The 18168-nt window shown below is 36.7% G+C and overlaps 1 protein-coding gene and 1 long non-coding RNA gene across 10 annotated transcripts in view; one reads left to right on the top strand and one right to left on the bottom strand.

Moving 5' to 3' along the window:
* Window positions 1-18168, bottom strand: part of DNM3 (dynamin 3) — a 647411-nt gene that overhangs the window by 173660 nt on the left and 455583 nt on the right. The window lies entirely within an intron of this gene.
* The window catches only part of LOC103095025 (uncharacterized), a 30235-nt gene continuing 14396 nt past the window's right edge, over window positions 2330-18168 (top strand). Inside the window, exon 1 of the long non-coding RNA XR_461293.3 lies at window positions 2330-2430. This is a non-coding gene — a long non-coding RNA (uncharacterized LOC103095025). The remainder of the gene's footprint in view (window positions 2431-18168) is intronic.

Below are 18168 nucleotides of genomic sequence, written 5' to 3'. Positions count from 1 at the left end.
AGGTTAAGTGACTTGTTCAGAGCCACACAGCTAATAAGTGTCTGAGGCCAAATTTGAAATCGTCTGCCTGATTTCAGACATATATGTACCCAGTATCTGTTAATATATCAAACTCTCAATGTGTAACCCAAGTTTCAGGCCAGTCTATTGGATCATTTTCAAGAGACTTTCTGTTAAATGACTAACTAAAACAATGATTGACTAACTGAGGAAGCTATGGAGAGGAGAATCATTCTTTTTTTCTTCTTCCAAAGAGAGAAGTATTGTCCAGGACCGACTTCACACATGTGAAAAGAGAAAGACTTTTTGAAGCTACAGACATGCTGGGGAAGCCAGCTTTTGCCTTATTTCTAGCTTGTCTCTAGAAAGAATTTGAAGAATTTTTCCTTTAGTTGAGCTCAGGTTTCAGGTGAAATCTCTAGCTCCCAGTGGGAGAATTCATTTACTCTGTATTTTCTGGCATATTTCACCTATACAAAGTCTCTAGTTTCTGTTTACTATTTGCTTGGATGGTTTTACCTATGATTTACTCTTTGTGAGGTCTTTATCTAATTAGCATTTGGTGGGAAGGACTCAATCTGGCAAGTTTGAGCTCAAGACTTTTTTTCCTCTTTTAAGGGATAGTGACCAGAGAAGCTAGCAGCTTTTGTTTTGAACCTACAAATTATGCCACTAACAATATAAAGGAAAAAGGTATATAAAATTCTAGTCTGGTATTTCTCTATCACAAGAGAACAAAGAAGCCATCTTTCTGATCCTTTCTCTTGCTCCCCTGATATAGGAATTGCAGTATCCCTTGAAGAGCAAGTCAAGATTCCAGAGACTTGAGTCTCCCCTCAAGGCAATAGTCAATATAGTAGACATCTCATGTAGACATTCCCATCTTACACAGCCTGCACAAACCTTACAGATTCATTTGAAATCAGATTTTCCCTCATTTGGTCAAATCGTACCTCTCATCCTTTTGTTCTAAGGAGAAAAATGCTGAATCACCAAAACTCAATTAACTAAAAAATTCATTTGATATTCTCAAATATATCAAATGAACGAGGCAAATTGTACAAAATATGTATCTAGGAATACACTTTTCATCTCAAATGAAAGTAGTAATTTCTCTGTTTTCTCAAAATAATGTATTTAAATGAAAATGAAGGAGGTTACATACCATTTAGCTTACTCTAACTGTGAATAATTCCTTCATACATTGAAAGCAAAAACATAACATACACTCTAGTAGGACTATGTTTATAAAACCAGATTGCTAAAGAAAATAAACAAAGTAAATTTTACCACCAGAGAATTTGCTAAACTCCTTCAGTTAACACAGAAAGGTTAATCTTTGCAACAAAGTTCCACTGATAACAGAAACCTAAGAAAGAACATTTTACTTCTAAATTAAATCTATCATTGCAAATGCCTAGGATTATTTTCCTGTCAACACATGTTGGGACTTAAAATAGAAATGCCGAAAGATCTAAGTAGAATGAACGATACTAACAAGATAGAACCTGAATTAGTATAATTACAAGAGATGGATCTTTTTACTTGTAGTACTAATTTCTAAATCTAGTTTAGATACAGATTGAATTGCGTTTAGTGTTGGACACCACATTTTAGTAAGGGCATTGACAGCTTCCACTGAGAACAACTAGAATGTCGAAAGTACTGAAGTCCATGCCATACAAGGACTGTGCAACCTGTCTCATGATTAAGTGATATAATCAAAAGACCCCAAATTCATAGTAATTCTGCCTTTGGGAGCATAGTTGTGAAGCATATTAGAAGTTCATGATTATGCCTCAAATAATAGAATGAAAACACCCTAACAATGGGCTTTGAGATCCCAGCCCATAGTTAGGAAAGTTCTCTCCTGAATGATTCCTAGAGCTATTCCATATTCTTCATTCCTCTAACAACACGAAATAAAGAAATGCAGAGGACAGGGACAAGCACAGATGCTTATGAGAAATAAGATCAGAGTAGCTAGATACTCTCTTTACCAGAATAAAAAGACACAATTTAGAAAAGGGTTATGGGGCACATCCATTTGAAATAAGGCAGGGGGTGTGGGTTAAGAACTGCCTGAGAGTTGTTCTGGGTCTGTTTCTGTCCTTAACACTAGCCATCTGAGTGCCTGTTAATTGACTGAAAACAAAAACAAAACCAGACATTAAAAAGTCGGTTTATTCCATGAGTCTCTCTTGGAAGCTTGGGTTTGAAGAAATGATTGCCAATGTCATTGCACTGCTGCTCTCTATGTGTTGGGAGAAAGCCATGTCCTTGCTCCTCCCTCTCAAGAGATCCTTAAAGCTCCTGTTGTTGAGGAAACCCTCAGCCTTCATGCTCCAATTTTGCATTAGCTTCCTCTCTTCCCATGCTTGGAAGGAATACAACTCCCTGAGTCTTTAGCAATTTAGATGCCCATTCAAGGTAGGCTTGCCAGCTACTTTTTGGGGATGTTGAACTGATGGTTTGGAGGGATGTGTTATCTGTCTTCAAGTCTTTGAACAGCTACTACATGAAAGAGATTCCATTTGCTCTGTTTGGCCTAGGAGTGTAGAACTGCAAGTAATGTCTAGAAGTTTTAAAGAGGCAATTTTAGCTTGTTGCCAAGAACAACTTCCTAACAGTTAAGAGGTATCCCAAAGAGGAATGGACTGTGTCTCAAGAGGTTCTGGGTACCCAACCATTCATTGGATTTCTTTAAGGAAAAGCTGGATGATCACTTGCCAGATATGCTGTAGAAGGAATTCTTTGTCAGATATAGATTCAACTATATAACCATTAGGCTATATCCCAACTCTGATATCCTATAATTCTGTTAAGGGCCTGGGGGAAGTGCCAATGGAGCACAAACTCATTGCTGGGAAACTGTTTTTTGCTTAATATTACTTGCTATTTCAAGAAATCTGCTTTGGAAGTTGTCCTGCAGGGGACTATGGTTTTCCTCCTCTACTCTGGGATACCAAGAGCAACAAATACCCCTGAAAGGGATTGTAAATCACTGTCTGCATCAGCTGATACTCATTAGCATTGCATAGTCAGGGCAGGCTGGGAAGCAATTTTTGGCAGTCATTGACTATAGTATTATCCCACTGCTTGCATTCAGCACAGAATCCTTCTTAGTCTTCCAAATTTCTGTTTTCTTGACTCTCCTTTGGCTAACTGATTAATGCTCTTAGTTTGTTCTTTCCTTGATATTTTTCATTTGTGTCCTCCTCCTCAATAATTTTGGGGTAACTCCCTAGCAAGAGCATCGCTGAGAGCTCTCACCTTCCAACTGGCAGCTGCAGCCTGTTGGACCACAATAGGGCAAGCAATGACAATCACACTACTTGATTCCATTTTCTGTTTGATTATTCGCTTAGCATTTGCAGTTGTTTTGGAAACTCATGGTAACCTGACATTGGGAATAATAGTATAGTAGTAGATATAGTCAGATTTCACATGTACATCTGTACTATTGGGGGATCAGGAACCAAAGTTTGAAAGCTCTAAGAGAGAGAGAGGGGACAGACAAAAAGAAACACTACTTCCTCTCTTGGACAGAGCTACATAAGGGAAGGTGAGAGATTTGATCAAGGTCCAGAGCTGAAAGGTAAGGAGGAAATCCCCTTCAGTATCTGATTTCCTTCCCTTGATAGATATTATCCTGATCCCCTTAGTACATTAGATGAATAAGATGTTCAGTTTCTTCTGGATTAATAAGATCAATTTATTCTTTTTGATATTTAGGAATGGTAGGTTTAGGGTAGAGGGAAAATTAGGAAATCCTTAATTTCCATTTTAACCTAAATTCCCCTCAGGGGTTGAGGGCTCAGGTCTGCAGACCTGAGTCCCTGGTGAGATTGTAGAGTCAGGCTGTTGTATTTTCCTGATATAGAGAGATGTACAGTTATTGAAGAGATCAATTGAAAATCTTCTTGGGTGGATAGTCTCTTATCTTCCCCAAAGGGAAAAATTCTCTATCCACTACTACAGAGGGATGGCTAATCTGATTTTTTCAGATAGATGAAGGATCACAACAGGTTGAGCTCACCAAGATGCTCCTCTCTTTTCAAATTCAAAAAAGAGAAGAATTCCCTCCCCAACTGCTGATCACCTTTTCTTGGCTAGTGTGAATTTTAGATTTACTACACCCTGCTTAGTCTTTAGAATTTTAGCAACCAGGAATGTTTACAGCCCCACTTAAGGATTAAGTGTTGGGGAGGAAGGCCTATGACCGGCATGTGCTAGCAAGTGACTGACCCCCTGGGATGTCCTAAGCCAAGCTTAAGTCACCATTGGTACATGTGAGACACAGGAAGTGTTGTAAAAAACGGCCTATATATTTCACGTCACTTCCTATGATCACTCTCCTAGCAGTGTTGGGAGATCTTGGTGGCATTGGGAGCTCTGGGCAGCTTTTGGTGTGCTTGCAGCTTTTGGTTCTGTAGTGAAGTTTAGGTGAGGCGTCTTCCCTGAGCAACCTTGGTGAGTGGTAAGGCTGATTCCTCCTTTCTCTGACCTCCTGAAAGCACTATCGTCCTAGGAGGACTCTCATCTAGGAGGAGGCCTTGTGGCTGGAAGCCGTGCTAGATTTAATCTTCTGAGAAGGCCCCTTGGCTGAGGCCTCTGAACTCCGTTTGACTTACTCTATGCCAGAGAAAATCTCCTACCCATACCTTCTTTTCCTTCTTAATTTTTTCCTTCTATTATAATTAAACAACCATAAAAATCCCAAACTGACTTCAGTATTTTATTTGGATTGAATTTAAATCCCTGGTGACCACTAATATAATATATTCAGTCAACAACCCTAATTTTTACCTTAACACTAGAGCTTCTATCCCATCCCTGGTTGACAGCAGAATTCCATTCTCTTCCTGCATGATGTTTTCCTGCAAACCAAGTCTTTGCAATGCAGTCTGTAATTCTCTCATCCACACATCTCCCTTTCAATAACTAAGTATCAAAGAATTAGAATGTAGAAATATGCTTAGGGTCCATGTAGATGAGTACATTTGTTTTGCCTCATAAACACTCCATCTCAATCCATCAAAGATTAAAGCATCACCCTTAGAGCTTCATCCCATATTCATGTCCATGTTATGACTGGCCTTCATGTTTTAAATGTACTGCATCCCCTCCCATCATATCCTTCATCTCAGCGAGTATCTTTAACTTCATGACTCAAATCAAATTTGACCTGTTGTGTTGCAGCAATTCTCAGCCTCTCAATTTGTAGCAATGAGAATACATAATGCATATCAGGCATTTACATTCTGAATCATAACTGTAGCAAAATTACAGTTTTGAAGTAGCCACCAAAATAATTTTTTGGTTTGGGGTCACCGCAACAAGAGGAACTGTATTGTGGGGTCACGACATTAGAAAGGTTGAGAACCACTGTGTTAAAGGCTCTTGTAATCTCTCCAGCTGCAACAGACCCCCTCTGAAACCCAACTTGTATTCATTTTGTAGCTCTTTTGTATATTTCACATACATTATTTCACTCAATGTAAGCTCTCTGAAGGCAGTGACTGTTACATTTTTAGCTTTGTATCTCTTGCACCTACAGAATGTCATACTTGATAAATGGTTAATAATTTTTGACTATTATTATGAAACAGAATAACTATCTTCTCTGTCAGTCTCATTCAGGCTCTGCCATATAAAATTTTGTTAAAAACTTTTTGAAAACTTATATATTAATAAAGTTTGTTTATAAATCATATTTAGATTGAATAAACCATATATTTATTATGATATGATGCTATAATTAATATGTTAAAATTTAAAAGTTCTGCTCATAAAAATCCTAAGATTTCTCAATTATTATACCCATTTTATAGGAGAGGAAGATGGAGTTAAAGTTAAATGTCTTACCCACGTCACAAAATAGCAAGTATTAGAGTCATTATTTGAACCCAAATCTCTTCTCTCTCCACTATTTTTGATGATATTACTGTTTCCGCTTTACATAAGTTTAATATTCACTTAGTGAGGTAGAACCTCCTTTTAATTGCCATAACCATCCATCCCTGAAGCTTTGAAGATATCTGCTCCTTCATTTAATAATTATTTTGGAATTGAGCAAACAAATACATATTCAGTATATCCAGGCTTTTTCTATTACTTCTTTGATTGTATTCAATTAAATAACAATTATTTTCCTACTATGCACAGTTGTGAAGATTAAATTAACTCTCTCCTGCCCATTTTTAGATTTAATCATCAGAAGCATATACACCCCACTTATATTTGAGTGAGGGAGGTCTGTGACCCACATGTGCAGTAGTGGGTGATGAATCAGAATCTACTGACTGCCCCCTGGGCAGTCCTAAGTAAAACTTTAGCTGTAATTGGTACACATGAAACAGAAGAAAGTCACAGGAAGTGACAAAAAGAAATGGTTTTTTAAAATGCCAAGAACTTCCTGTGAAGAGGTCTTTGGAGGTTTTGACTTTGGAGTAGCTCTGACTGAGGATTTCAGTCTCCTTCTACTTTCCTTAACATGTGGGGTAGGTGAAAAAGGCTGCTGACTCCTTTCCTGGATTTTCTGAAGGGACTATCCTCAGGAGAGACCTACCCTCTTGAGAGAGGCTTCCTGCATCCCCAGGTCCTTGGCTCAAGGCTGAGGCCTCTCTGACTAATGGCTAATTAGCCCTGACTGGGTTGAACCCAGGCCAGAGCAAAATATTTAAGTATGTAGGTTATATATCTTACCCTATCCTCTCTCTGATTTTCTTTCACTTTTTCCATATTTTATAAATAAATTATTAAAATAAATTTCTTTGGAATTTGCCTAAATTCCTGGAGACCCTACTCCTAAATAATCCAGTTCAGCCTTTTATATTAACCCCTTACATTTCTCCCCCTTACACAGTGAACTGTGTTAGGGGACCGGATGGACCCAAACTTTAGAGAAAACATTGTTCTGCTCTTCCTGGAATCTATATAGTCTAGTAACATGACATACCCACATTTATAGGGCATTTTAAAGGTCTGCTAAGTGCTTTAGATATATTGTCTAATTTAAAATTTTATTTTTTACAGGGCATGCCTCTTAGCAATATGATGATTTAAAAATAAAAATGGGATCCACTTTAAATCTGATGCACTTACATTTTTTCAATGAATACACCCTACTCAGTTTATCCTGGTTCCCCTCTTACCTATGACTTCTCTTTCTCAGTGTCCTTTGCTGGATCTTTATTTAGGTCATGCCTTATAATAGTGATGATGAACCTTTTAGAGGCTGAGTGCCCAAACTGTGACCCTCACACCACATGTGAGCACCCCCACCTTACTCCAGACAGGGGAGAGAGGAAGCGCTCCCATTGGGCTGCTAAGTAGAGGAATGGGTGATGTGAGAAATGTCCTCAGGTGAGGTGGAGAGGAGAAGCAGAGCAGCCCTTTCTGGCACACATGCCAAAAGGTTTCACCAACACAACCCTATAACCATAGATGTCCCACAGGATTCTGCCCTGGACCTTATTCTAATACACTCCTTCACTTGGTGATTTAATGGATTTAATGACCATCTCTATGCTGCTGAGTCTTAAATCAATCTGTAATACCCTAACTTCTGCTTACCTCCAATCTCACATCTCAGATTATCTTTCAGATATTCCAAACTAGATGTCCAGAAGTCCAGAAGATATCTTAAACTCAGCAAATCCAAAGCCAAATTCATTATTGCTCCTCCTAAACATTCTCTATTTCCTAAATTCCCTATTAGTTGGTTGTAAGGGCAATAACACTTTCCTAAATCTTCAGCCTTGCTATGTATCATCATTGACTCCTTATTATCTCTCACTCTTCCTGTCTTTATCTAATATGTTTCCCAGGCTTTTTGAATTCATCTTTGCAACATCTTGCCACTATTCTGTTGCTGGCCCTCATCATTTCATGCCTAGACTATTGTAGTAGCTTGCTAGTAGTCTGCTTGTCTAAAGACTCTACCCACTCCAATTCATCAGATACTTATTATAATGAGCTGAAAACTGTACCTCTGTGACATTAATATATTGGTTTTAGCTATTTCCCTAAAGCAACAAAAAAAAATTCTATACTCTTATGAATATGACAAACGTTCAAATATTTGAAGATACCTATTATTCTCCCTTAAATATTCTTTCTTTAGATTGTAATAGGGATGAACTTATGGAGATGTTTTTTTAGCTTCATGGACATTTACACATGCTCTGGTCTCTTAATGACTAGTCTGGTCTCTTGTTTGGTCCTTTGGTTTCTGTCCTTGGTGGTGGTGGGGTTGATGAAAATGGGTATGTGCTCAGGCCACTTCTAAAGATATATAAAGGTTGGCTTTTAGCTAAAGGGGATATTCAACCAGAGGCTCCAAAATTTGGTCCTTTGGGCTTTGTCTTGGGAGAGGGACCATGCAAAAGAGGAATGACCACCAGTTCCAAAGGAGCCACCCAATCAAAAAAAGAAACACCCTCCATTTTCTCAGTTTCTGATACCTTGCTTCAAACACATTACTTGGGACTCTGCCACCGGCCTCTCAGACTTTTGGTGAGGGGACAAAGATTTCTCTCCTCCCCTTGCCTATTCTTCCACCTCAGCAATAGATAGATGAATATAGGTAAATGACAGCAAATACATGCCTGCCTCTTCTGCACTGTATTCATTTTCTCTGTACAGGTGATCAAATGATGATCTGAAGATCTTTGTTCACAGCCTTGGTGACTACCTCATGAATGCAAGAGGTAGGAATCATTGAGAGGACTGGGTATTCCATGTTCTCCATGAAGCATGTTCAACTGCTAGACCTTTCTATTCAAAATTAACTTTTGTTGAAACGTCTACATATTTTCCATAATTTATATGTGCTATTCTTCAATATAAATTCCTTGCCAGCAGGGATATTTTACTTTTGTCCTTGAATACCCCATGCCCAGCATGATTCTTGGCACCTGGTATATACAGAATAAATATTTGCAGTAACTTGCTTAACTGATAATTATCCATCACTAATAAGATAAAGAGGAAGGTGCATTTTTTCTACCCTTCTCCACACCCGAGCTTCTTGGTTATTAGTCTACATTTTTTGTTCTTTCATTCTATATTATTGTAGTCATTATGCATATTTTCTCTCTTTCTCCTTAATTCACTATGCATCAGTTCTTTTTTTTAATGGAAAATTTGCTCAATAATTAGCTTAGTACTAACTTTCTCATGGTAAAGTTTAGATCTGTGATACAAAGTAGGTTCAGAAAGTCATGGAGTCAAAGGCAGGTATGATCCTCTTCCTCACAAAATTAGATAATTTTTTCTTTACTTTTTGGTCAAAAACAAGTTGTGATTAATTAATAATTATACCTGACACCTGCTCATCCTGATTAGCCACATTTTCTTGGCATCCATTTCTCAAATAACTCTTCTGCATTTATAGAATCCCAACATATCCTCACTTTTACCCCAAGGCTATCTGATGACTAAATCTGCCCTTGGCATGTCATCATCATTGATGTGAGCAAAAAAAAAGTTATGGCAGATAGGGAAAATGAAGAAAATCTTCAAAAATTCTATCCCAAAGTTGATATTTATTTCATAGTACAGGAATGATTTGAGGATTAAGGTGCCTGAATAGGAAGTTCATATGGCCCTTTACTGCTAAAGTAAATGTCTCTATCAACTTGGTTTGAAATGAATTCAGTTGTCCAGATATAGTCTATCATTTACCTCTCAGCCTTAAGATATTTAGCAAAGACCATATGCAAATCTAATTTGGTCACAAATGAAGTCATTGTTTTGAAACTGGGAAACCAAGAAGAGGAAAAAAGTCATGTACAAACAAGTTGATGAATAAAATGTGTCCTATCTTAGCCCTGGAAATAAAACTAGAATTGATACATCACAGAGCATTATGGAATGCATCATCTAACCACCCATTTAAAATGAACAGTCTCTGTGTCCTACCAGTTTTTTTTTTTAAACTCTTACCTTCCATCTTGGAATCAATACTGTGTATTGGTTCCAAGGCAGAAGAGTAGTAAGGGCTAGGCAATGAGGGTTAAGTGACTTGCCCAGGGTCACACAGCTAGGAAGTTTCTGAGTTCAAATTCTAATGCTGGACCTCCCGTCTCTGAGCTTGGATCTCAATCCACTGAGCCATCCAGCTGCTCCCCATGCTTCAGTTGGTTTTTAAAAAAATTCATGTTGTAGGTAATGGTCAGCATGTGCAGTAATCATGGGAAGGGAGGAGTTAGACTGGATGACTTCTAAGCTCCTGCCAAAAGAAAGATTCTATGACAATAATAATTTAAAACGTATATAGGCTAACAGAACAATAACCAAGCTTCAATCTGTGTATGGCATATCAGTCATTTTTCAAAACCTAAATCTTACTGTATTATATTATGAAAAAGGAGTGAATATATTCACTGAATTTCTCACATATATTTATACTTAAAAGGCATTAATTTAATAAATTATATATTTAAACATCTACATTGAAAGCAAAAGGGAAAAACTGTACTGAGGTATTTAAAAGCAGTCATCAAAATCATAGTTACTGATGTTGATCTTTTATGTGAATGATGCTTGCTTCAAATTCCATTAAAATGACAGTTTTAAAATATACACAGCTAAAATATGGGAGAAAAAGGAATAATAAGCCCAATACATTGGGTCTTTGAAAATATTTTCTTTTTTGAAACCATCCATCTGCTCTGAGTTAGCTACAATGTGTGACTAACATTTTCTATCAAGGAGTGTGTCATTTCAGTTCTCTCTGCTCGGTTATGTTAATTAAAATTAATTACATATGCCACTAAATAGTTACATTCAGGATCCAGGACACTGCAGCAGGAAAGTATAATTTTGGATCCAGGAGTATGATATTCTAGTCTTTACATTACTTCTCAGAACATAGACTCAGTGAGATTATTCTTTCTGGATAAATTGCTTTCTTACTATCGAAGGAAAAATAAACATATTGTGTGCATTTAATACAAAGTTGTGAATGTACCTGATTCTTAAAAAGACCAGAAACAAAAGCAAGCTCAGAGAGTAAGAATATCCCTCTTAGCAGTTAGAAAGAAATTATTTTAGATCTTGTCTTAGAGTTCATAAACCTTTCTCAATTTACCAAGAATGCAGGAGGTAATTATTGCTTTATGTATTCTTGTATGATGGAATGGCAACACTAATAATTTTAAAAAATAGTTTCTGGCATTGTTCAAATGTGACTCAATTTAAAAGACAAAATCCTTGAATTCATTAGTTTAAAAAAAAAGTTCCTATTTTATCTTCCTACCACTCTAATACTATGATTTTTTTCTCTGACTGTCATTTGTTTTATTTACTCAGCAAGATCTTACAGATTATGACAAAAATCTAATCATTCCAATAAAGGTCTATTTTTTGTTGTTGGGAGGAGGTCTCCATGAACACCAAAGTGATTTGCAGATTTTCTTTCAGGCTGGGCACAGCTAATACACCATTCAAAGGAAATGGTCATAGCACTATTAAAGTCTTTTTTCTTAAAAACCATCAAATTCTACTTCCTGAAAATACTTCTATACCAGGATATTATACATCTTCATGAGCAGCTATGTAATACAGTGGATACAATGCCAGGCCTGAAGTCAGAAAGACGATCTTCCATCAAATCTGGCCTCAGATTTGTAACTATGTAACCCTAGCTAAGTAACCCTAGACAAGTCACTTAACTTTGTTTGCTTCAGGTTCCTCATCTGTAAAATGAGCTGAAGAAGGAAATGGCAAACATGCCCGTATCTTTGCCATGAAAACTCCAAATGGGGTTTTGAAAAATCAGACCCAACTGAGAAATGACTGAAGAACATCTTTACACACCTTCTGACTCAGTGTTCAGTTTTTGCCAGAAACCCTCCTAAACACACTGATATTCAGTATCGGAAAATAAATTCTTTTACAATTCAACTCTGATTTTATTATCTAATACTCAGATTTTAAACTTGTTGAATAGGAATGTCTGGGAACTGTGAGTTAATTGCTTTAGTTTTTGTCCTGTTTTGTTTTTGTCTCCTTGATCCCCTACAATAAATCAGTGATTTATCATAATTTTTTAAAACTACTTGTTTTTTACTATGAAAGCTATGAATATGATCAACTCATTTAATTATCAAAACTTCAGACATTTTAAATTCTAATGTTTAATTATATACCAGACCATCAGTAAAAACCTTATAAGGTGATTGATAGTCAGCCAGGCTCTCTCTTGCAATCCTTACCTCCCACTGGAGCACATTGCCTTATTAAAAAGTGATCTGAGAATCCTATAGCTTTTTTGCATCATTTTCACAACTTGTGATTAGTCCACTATCATTAATGAACAGCAGCTGGGATTGTTTTATGGCTCTCAGATGGAGTCACACTTGTCTTCTAAGTTACAGTACTTTTCTGAGAGGTGAGGAAAAGTGCCAATCAGCAAATAGTTTTTTACGGGAAATAGGTGGGGAGTGGGCAAAGTGTTTGTTCTGAAATCTTAGAAGAAAAGCAAACTTGCTGTGAAAGCCATAATTTCTTTTTGTTTTTGAACTTTGCACAGCTATTTTCAGGCTTATTCATCAATGCAGTCCTCGGATATAGACCTACTGTCCATGATTGCCTCATAAGCTTTGACAAAAAATATTTGCTGGCAGAGAAAAGTTGTTTAAGATAATCTACATCAAAATAATTGGAAAAGAAAGAATGTGAACCTGTGCTCCCATCACTTACTTTGCTAAAAATCCCAAAACAGTCTAAGAAGAAAGTATTGTCTAGTTCTAGACAAATATACTGATGTCTTATATTTTTGCTTTAAATACAAAGAATTTTCTTAAAGTTTTAATAACTTTCTGAAAAGCTAAAAGGCATCAATTTGCTGGTTGTTTTTTCCTCTCTGAAAAGACAGGCAAAACTCATCTATACAGAACGTCACACTCTAATTTTCTCTCAAAGTTTAATTTAAAAAGCAATAAGAGAGGAATTTAAATTGATTGCTTCAAGTCATAAGCTTTTCATACATAAGTAATTATGTTGCCCTTCACAAGAATTTATCTGAGCTGTGAAATCAATTATCACAGGCTTAGGTCACTAAGGTATTATTCCAATAATACTTGATTCCTGACATACTGTTATTGATGTCTGGAGTGAATCAAACTGGCAGATGCCATTGACACCCCCACCCACCCATCTATTCATCTGTAGCTTCTTATTTTAAATCATTTTTTCTTCTCTTTTCCAGTGAGCTCAAGGTTTCCTAATAATGCTATTTCACAAACACTCATGCTTTCTTGAATGAAAAAAAAAAGCATTAGGTCTGCTGAAATATGCAGAATCAGAACCATATGAGAAGAAAAAGCTTTGCGGTGACAGACAGGGAGAGAACATTCCCCAACAAAGTTCTATGAATCAGAGGAGATTTGGCTTGATGATCTTTCAATATAAAATATACTTTTTCCCCTTGTTAATCATATTGCTCTTATAAATCTTAGAGAAGAAAAGCTCACAGGTTGTCAGTTTAGATTTAGAGATAGGAAAAAGTGACTCTCTTAATGAGAAGTTGGTTGATACCTCTATTGTATTTCTGTGTTTCTCAAAGTCCCTGATATATATGAACTTGGCAATAAGAGTATAATGGGGAGAAAAAGATGGGAAACAGCTAAGCAGGAAAAATATCACCCACTAAAATCCTTCTGACCTTCCAGTTTCTTCTGAGTTCCTTTATTCTACTTTTCCAGGCTTTTGTACATCAAAGAGAGCCATTTTCTTGAAAGCCTAATATTTTAAAATATGTTGCTAAAGCCAACAGAGAAATGTAGGTTTGGGAAGCTTAGAATAAAATCTTACAAACTATTTGTGAGCTGTGAGAATAGAGTTGAAGATGGATTTATACTAGAACTTTCATGTCTATTGAGATGTGTAATTTTTAACGATGATATATAGACCTGCTCTAGCCTAGAAAAATACAATGCAGTTACATGAGCTGTAAATTTAAGTCTTTGGTAATTTTCTTGGCATAATAACTTTTATGAAAGACTTCTTTTGGCCTTTAAGTCATCTCTTAAAGAACATGAAACTTTACTTCCATCCATCATCCCATTTAGATCCTAGTATATTGGTTTTTAACTTTTATTCATGGAATTCCTTCATTTGGCAGCTGATATGATACAGTCACCTCTTCTACATAAGGGGGAGGGTAGAAACTTGCAGTGGTGAAATTTTCTACCATCATGTTCCCTTATTTGATCTCTATATACTGATTTTACATTTTCCCAGCAGCACCACTAGATCCTTAATCAATGCTAATTTCCCTGCAGAAACAAGGTCAATTTGCGATATTTGATTTTGTTTATCTGAATTTTCTCCACTAGCAGAAACTGTGCTTCTTTAGGACTTTCCCAAATCCCAAGACGATGCCTCACTCATCAATAGAGGCAACTGTAATACAGTTAAGAGTACTGGACCTGTAGTCAGGAAGACCTCCATTCAAATCTGGCTTCAGACAATTTTAGTTGTGTGACCAAAGGAAAGTCACTTAACCCTCTTTACCGTCCAAAAGGATCTGCTGGACCCACTGAAGAAGGAAATGAGAAACCATCCTGGCATCCTTGCCAAGAAAAACCCATGGATATTGTTAATTTTTATGGTTGGACTAAATATTTAATTGGTGGTCACCAGGGATTTAATTTCTAAATCCCAAAATGAGCTACTAAAGTAAAATGGAATTTATGGTAGTTTATTTTACAATAGAGGGAAGATATTAAGAAAGAGAGAAAAGGGGAGCGAGAGAAAGCTCCAGCTTCCTCTGAGTCAGTTAGAATTTCTAAGGTACCAGTCAGGGGAAAGGAGTCTCTCAGGGGAAAGGAGTCTCAAGATGATGGGCCTTTCTCAGAGGTTCACACCTCCAGAAAGGGCAAGGAAAGAAGTCAGCCTTTACACTTACCCCAGTGACCATCTAAAAGGAAAACAGTCCAAGGTCTCCTGCATGAGCTCCTTCAGGGGTCCAGTTCCACAGCCAAGTGTCTTTACTCCAAGTCTGAGTATGTTGTGTCTTCCTGGCTCTCCTCAAGCATCTATCTTCCCTACAGGTCTGAGTGACTGTCTTCCCTCCAAGTCCCAGTGACTGTCTTCCAGTCCAATTCCAAATGACTGTCTTTCAAGTCTCTCTGTGTGTCTGTTTTCACTATTTAAAGACCTTTTTCTCTTGTGTCACCTACCCTAAATCTACCAATCACAGCAGATACTCCTTTCCAGGACTGCCCACTCTATCACACATGGGTCACAGACCTTCCACTCAATGTATGAAATGGGTGTTCATACCTTTTTGTGGTTAGTTCACACCTTTTTGTAGTTAAAATCCCAAAATGGATAGGTCTACTTTAAGTACTGGCGTTACACCTTGGGGATTAAAATTTAAAAATAGACAGGGGATTACAATTTAATCTTCACAATAAAGGAAGACCTAAGTACCTTCATTGTTACCATCAGGAGACAGCCAACTCCAATCTTCACAATATCTATGGTCCTTGAGGTCATGAGGAGTTCCAAATGACTAAACCACAATCACTCATTTATGGAATAATAAGTGATAATACAAATTTGGTATTTTTTAAGGTGAAGATAGTAGAACTAGAAAGAGCAAAGTCATCTCAAAATGGCTAATAACTTTTCATTAAGCAAGGATAATTCTAGAATATTAAAACTGCAAGAGATTTTAAAGATCATCTAATCCAATCTTCTCTACTGACGAGAAAACTGAAAACCTGGGAGGTTGTAAGTTGCCAAAGTATACAGATGTTGTAAGTGGAAGACTAAAATTTGAATGTAATTCTTTTGACTCCAAATCTAGTATTCTTTCTAATCAATATATTATGATGCCATATTCAGTATAGAACTAGACTCTCATTCAATGCTTCAAAAACTAGGAAGCAGTCACAGGCAGCATGTTTTAGGGAACAGAGTTCAGGAATTCAGGTGTAAATCTTTTAACTAAATCTCAAAATATGTTTTATGGTAAAATGTATCCACACGTAGCTTAAATCCAGTTTAGTATCCTTCAATTACACTTCATGTGCAAATTGAAAATTCTTTAGCATTTCATCTCACCCATATACCTCAATTATCCTTATGCCACCTCTGCTTAGAGAATAAGCAATAGTCCTAACTTTTTAAGACAACATGCAATATTACACTTTCCAGCTACCATAATATTCTAATAGACTTCTACTCTAAAATATATAAACTCAGTGTGTCTCGCTATAGAACTGAGTCATAAAGGCACCTGAATTCAAACCTGATGTTTCTCTTCAGCTAAAAAATGGAAAAATATAACTCCTTCATTACTGAGAAGAAAGAATTATTAAGATGCTTAAAGATATATACTTAGCTATACTATAATGTTGTTTGACATTTTCTGAGCTAAGGACTAATGTGCTAAGGACTAAACAGAGGATAGAAAGATCCAACAATCACATTCTGAAGGGGGGAAAAGGTGATAGTTTTGGTGAGAATAGGGAGGGAGTTGAAGTATTTAGTGACACTGATGGGACAATTCTGGAACTAAACTGAGTCAAAGGAAAATCACTTTATTTAAAAAGCAAATAGCACAGGACTTACCTCCCCCCACACCACCCTATACAATCAGAAAGCACCATGTAGCTATCCCACCAACCTCCTGGATGGAGGAAACACACCTCAAGTAGCTAAAGGAGCTGATATACCATGGACCAAATGGGCCTTAGCACTTAACCTGAAACTTGCAGACCAGTTCAGAGTCAGTAAAGACCAAATATGACATTTAGCAAAGATTCTGGTATAGAGAAATTTAGGTGATCATTTCAGTGCCTTAAACTATAAACCCATCCCATATGCTCATATCTCTCCCCTCCCCCCCCAGGGACTTTTTATCTTAGAGCTTTTTATGAAGCTGTAAATATGAGGATAAAATATCAGAAACAATCAACTCTTCTGCCATAATTCTGACACCACTCTTAAAGGGAACCCAGAAAGGGTCTTGAATTCTTGTTCTAACATGAAATTTTATGGAAGTTAAATCAGTTATAAGTGTATGAGACTAGAGCTGAAGTAACTGCTACTAGTAATAAATCCTTCCATTTAAGAAATTTCAGCTCTAAAGCACTGTTTAGAGTGCATCAAAAATAGGCTTTACCAGGCTAGTTAAGACCACATGAATACATCAAGACACTGAAGGCTTTTTAAGGGAGGATGTTAAATACATCAATTCCCACACACCTTATGATTAGGGGTCACAGAGAAACTGTTTTTGTACTTTATAGTGGAAAGTTGAAATAGCAACCAAATGAGCTTTAGGAATAAATCTACAACCCAAACAGAGGAGACTGAAAAAGTAATTTCTCAGAAATGAAAAAGGGAGCACAATTAGGCTTATTGTGCTTTTAAAATCACATTAAAATTTTCCATCTAAATTTATATGACCTAGTCTTCGAAGAACTCAAATATCTGATTCATAATATCCAGATAGCATTACCTTGCTCCATAAATTATCCACCCTCTCCCCTACATATCTTCAGTCTTTCTTTCTCTAGCTTCTCTTCTAACGCAAAATTGTTCAAGTCTCAATCCTAATTTTAAACAACAAACAGTTCTTCAATTTTGTGATTTTCTCAAATTATTTCTCACATCCCTCTCACTATCAATTTTTCATTAAATTATTCATTAATTTAATAAACAATTATTAAGCACCTACTATGTACCAAGCACTACCACTAGATGCTAAGGATGGAGAGGGAAAAAAAAACCCAAACAAATAAAAATCAAACAATGATTCTGCATGTGAGGAGCTTATAATCTATTGTTGGGGAAAGAAATGTGTAAGGAAATTAAACTCAAAATATATACAAACTGCAATTTGTGTTTATAAATTTACTGTGCAGTGAATTAGGAGCTCTTCTCTCTCCCTTCTCTTTTCCTTCCTTCTTTCCTTCCTCTTCTTTCTCTTTTCTTGCTCTCTCTCCTGTTCTTTTCTCCCCCTTTCTCCTTTCTTTCTCTTCCTCTCCCTTTCCCTTCCTTCATTCCTTCACAAGAAAAGTAAAACGTAATAGACTTGGAAAGCATAATTCATACTCACTGCTTTCAGCCTTTGAAATTTTGTTTTTTCCCAATGATTTGACTTGAAATGCTCTTGAGATAAAAGGAATATAGATTTAGGTA

This window comes from Monodelphis domestica, chromosome 2 (genome assembly GCF_027887165.1).
Source record: "Monodelphis domestica isolate mMonDom1 chromosome 2, mMonDom1.pri, whole genome shotgun sequence".
Classification (NCBI taxonomy): Eukaryota; Metazoa; Chordata; class Mammalia; order Didelphimorphia; family Didelphidae; genus Monodelphis; species Monodelphis domestica.
Note: the sequence above shows the minus strand (reverse complement) of the source record. Positions and strands in the feature narration are given on the sequence as shown.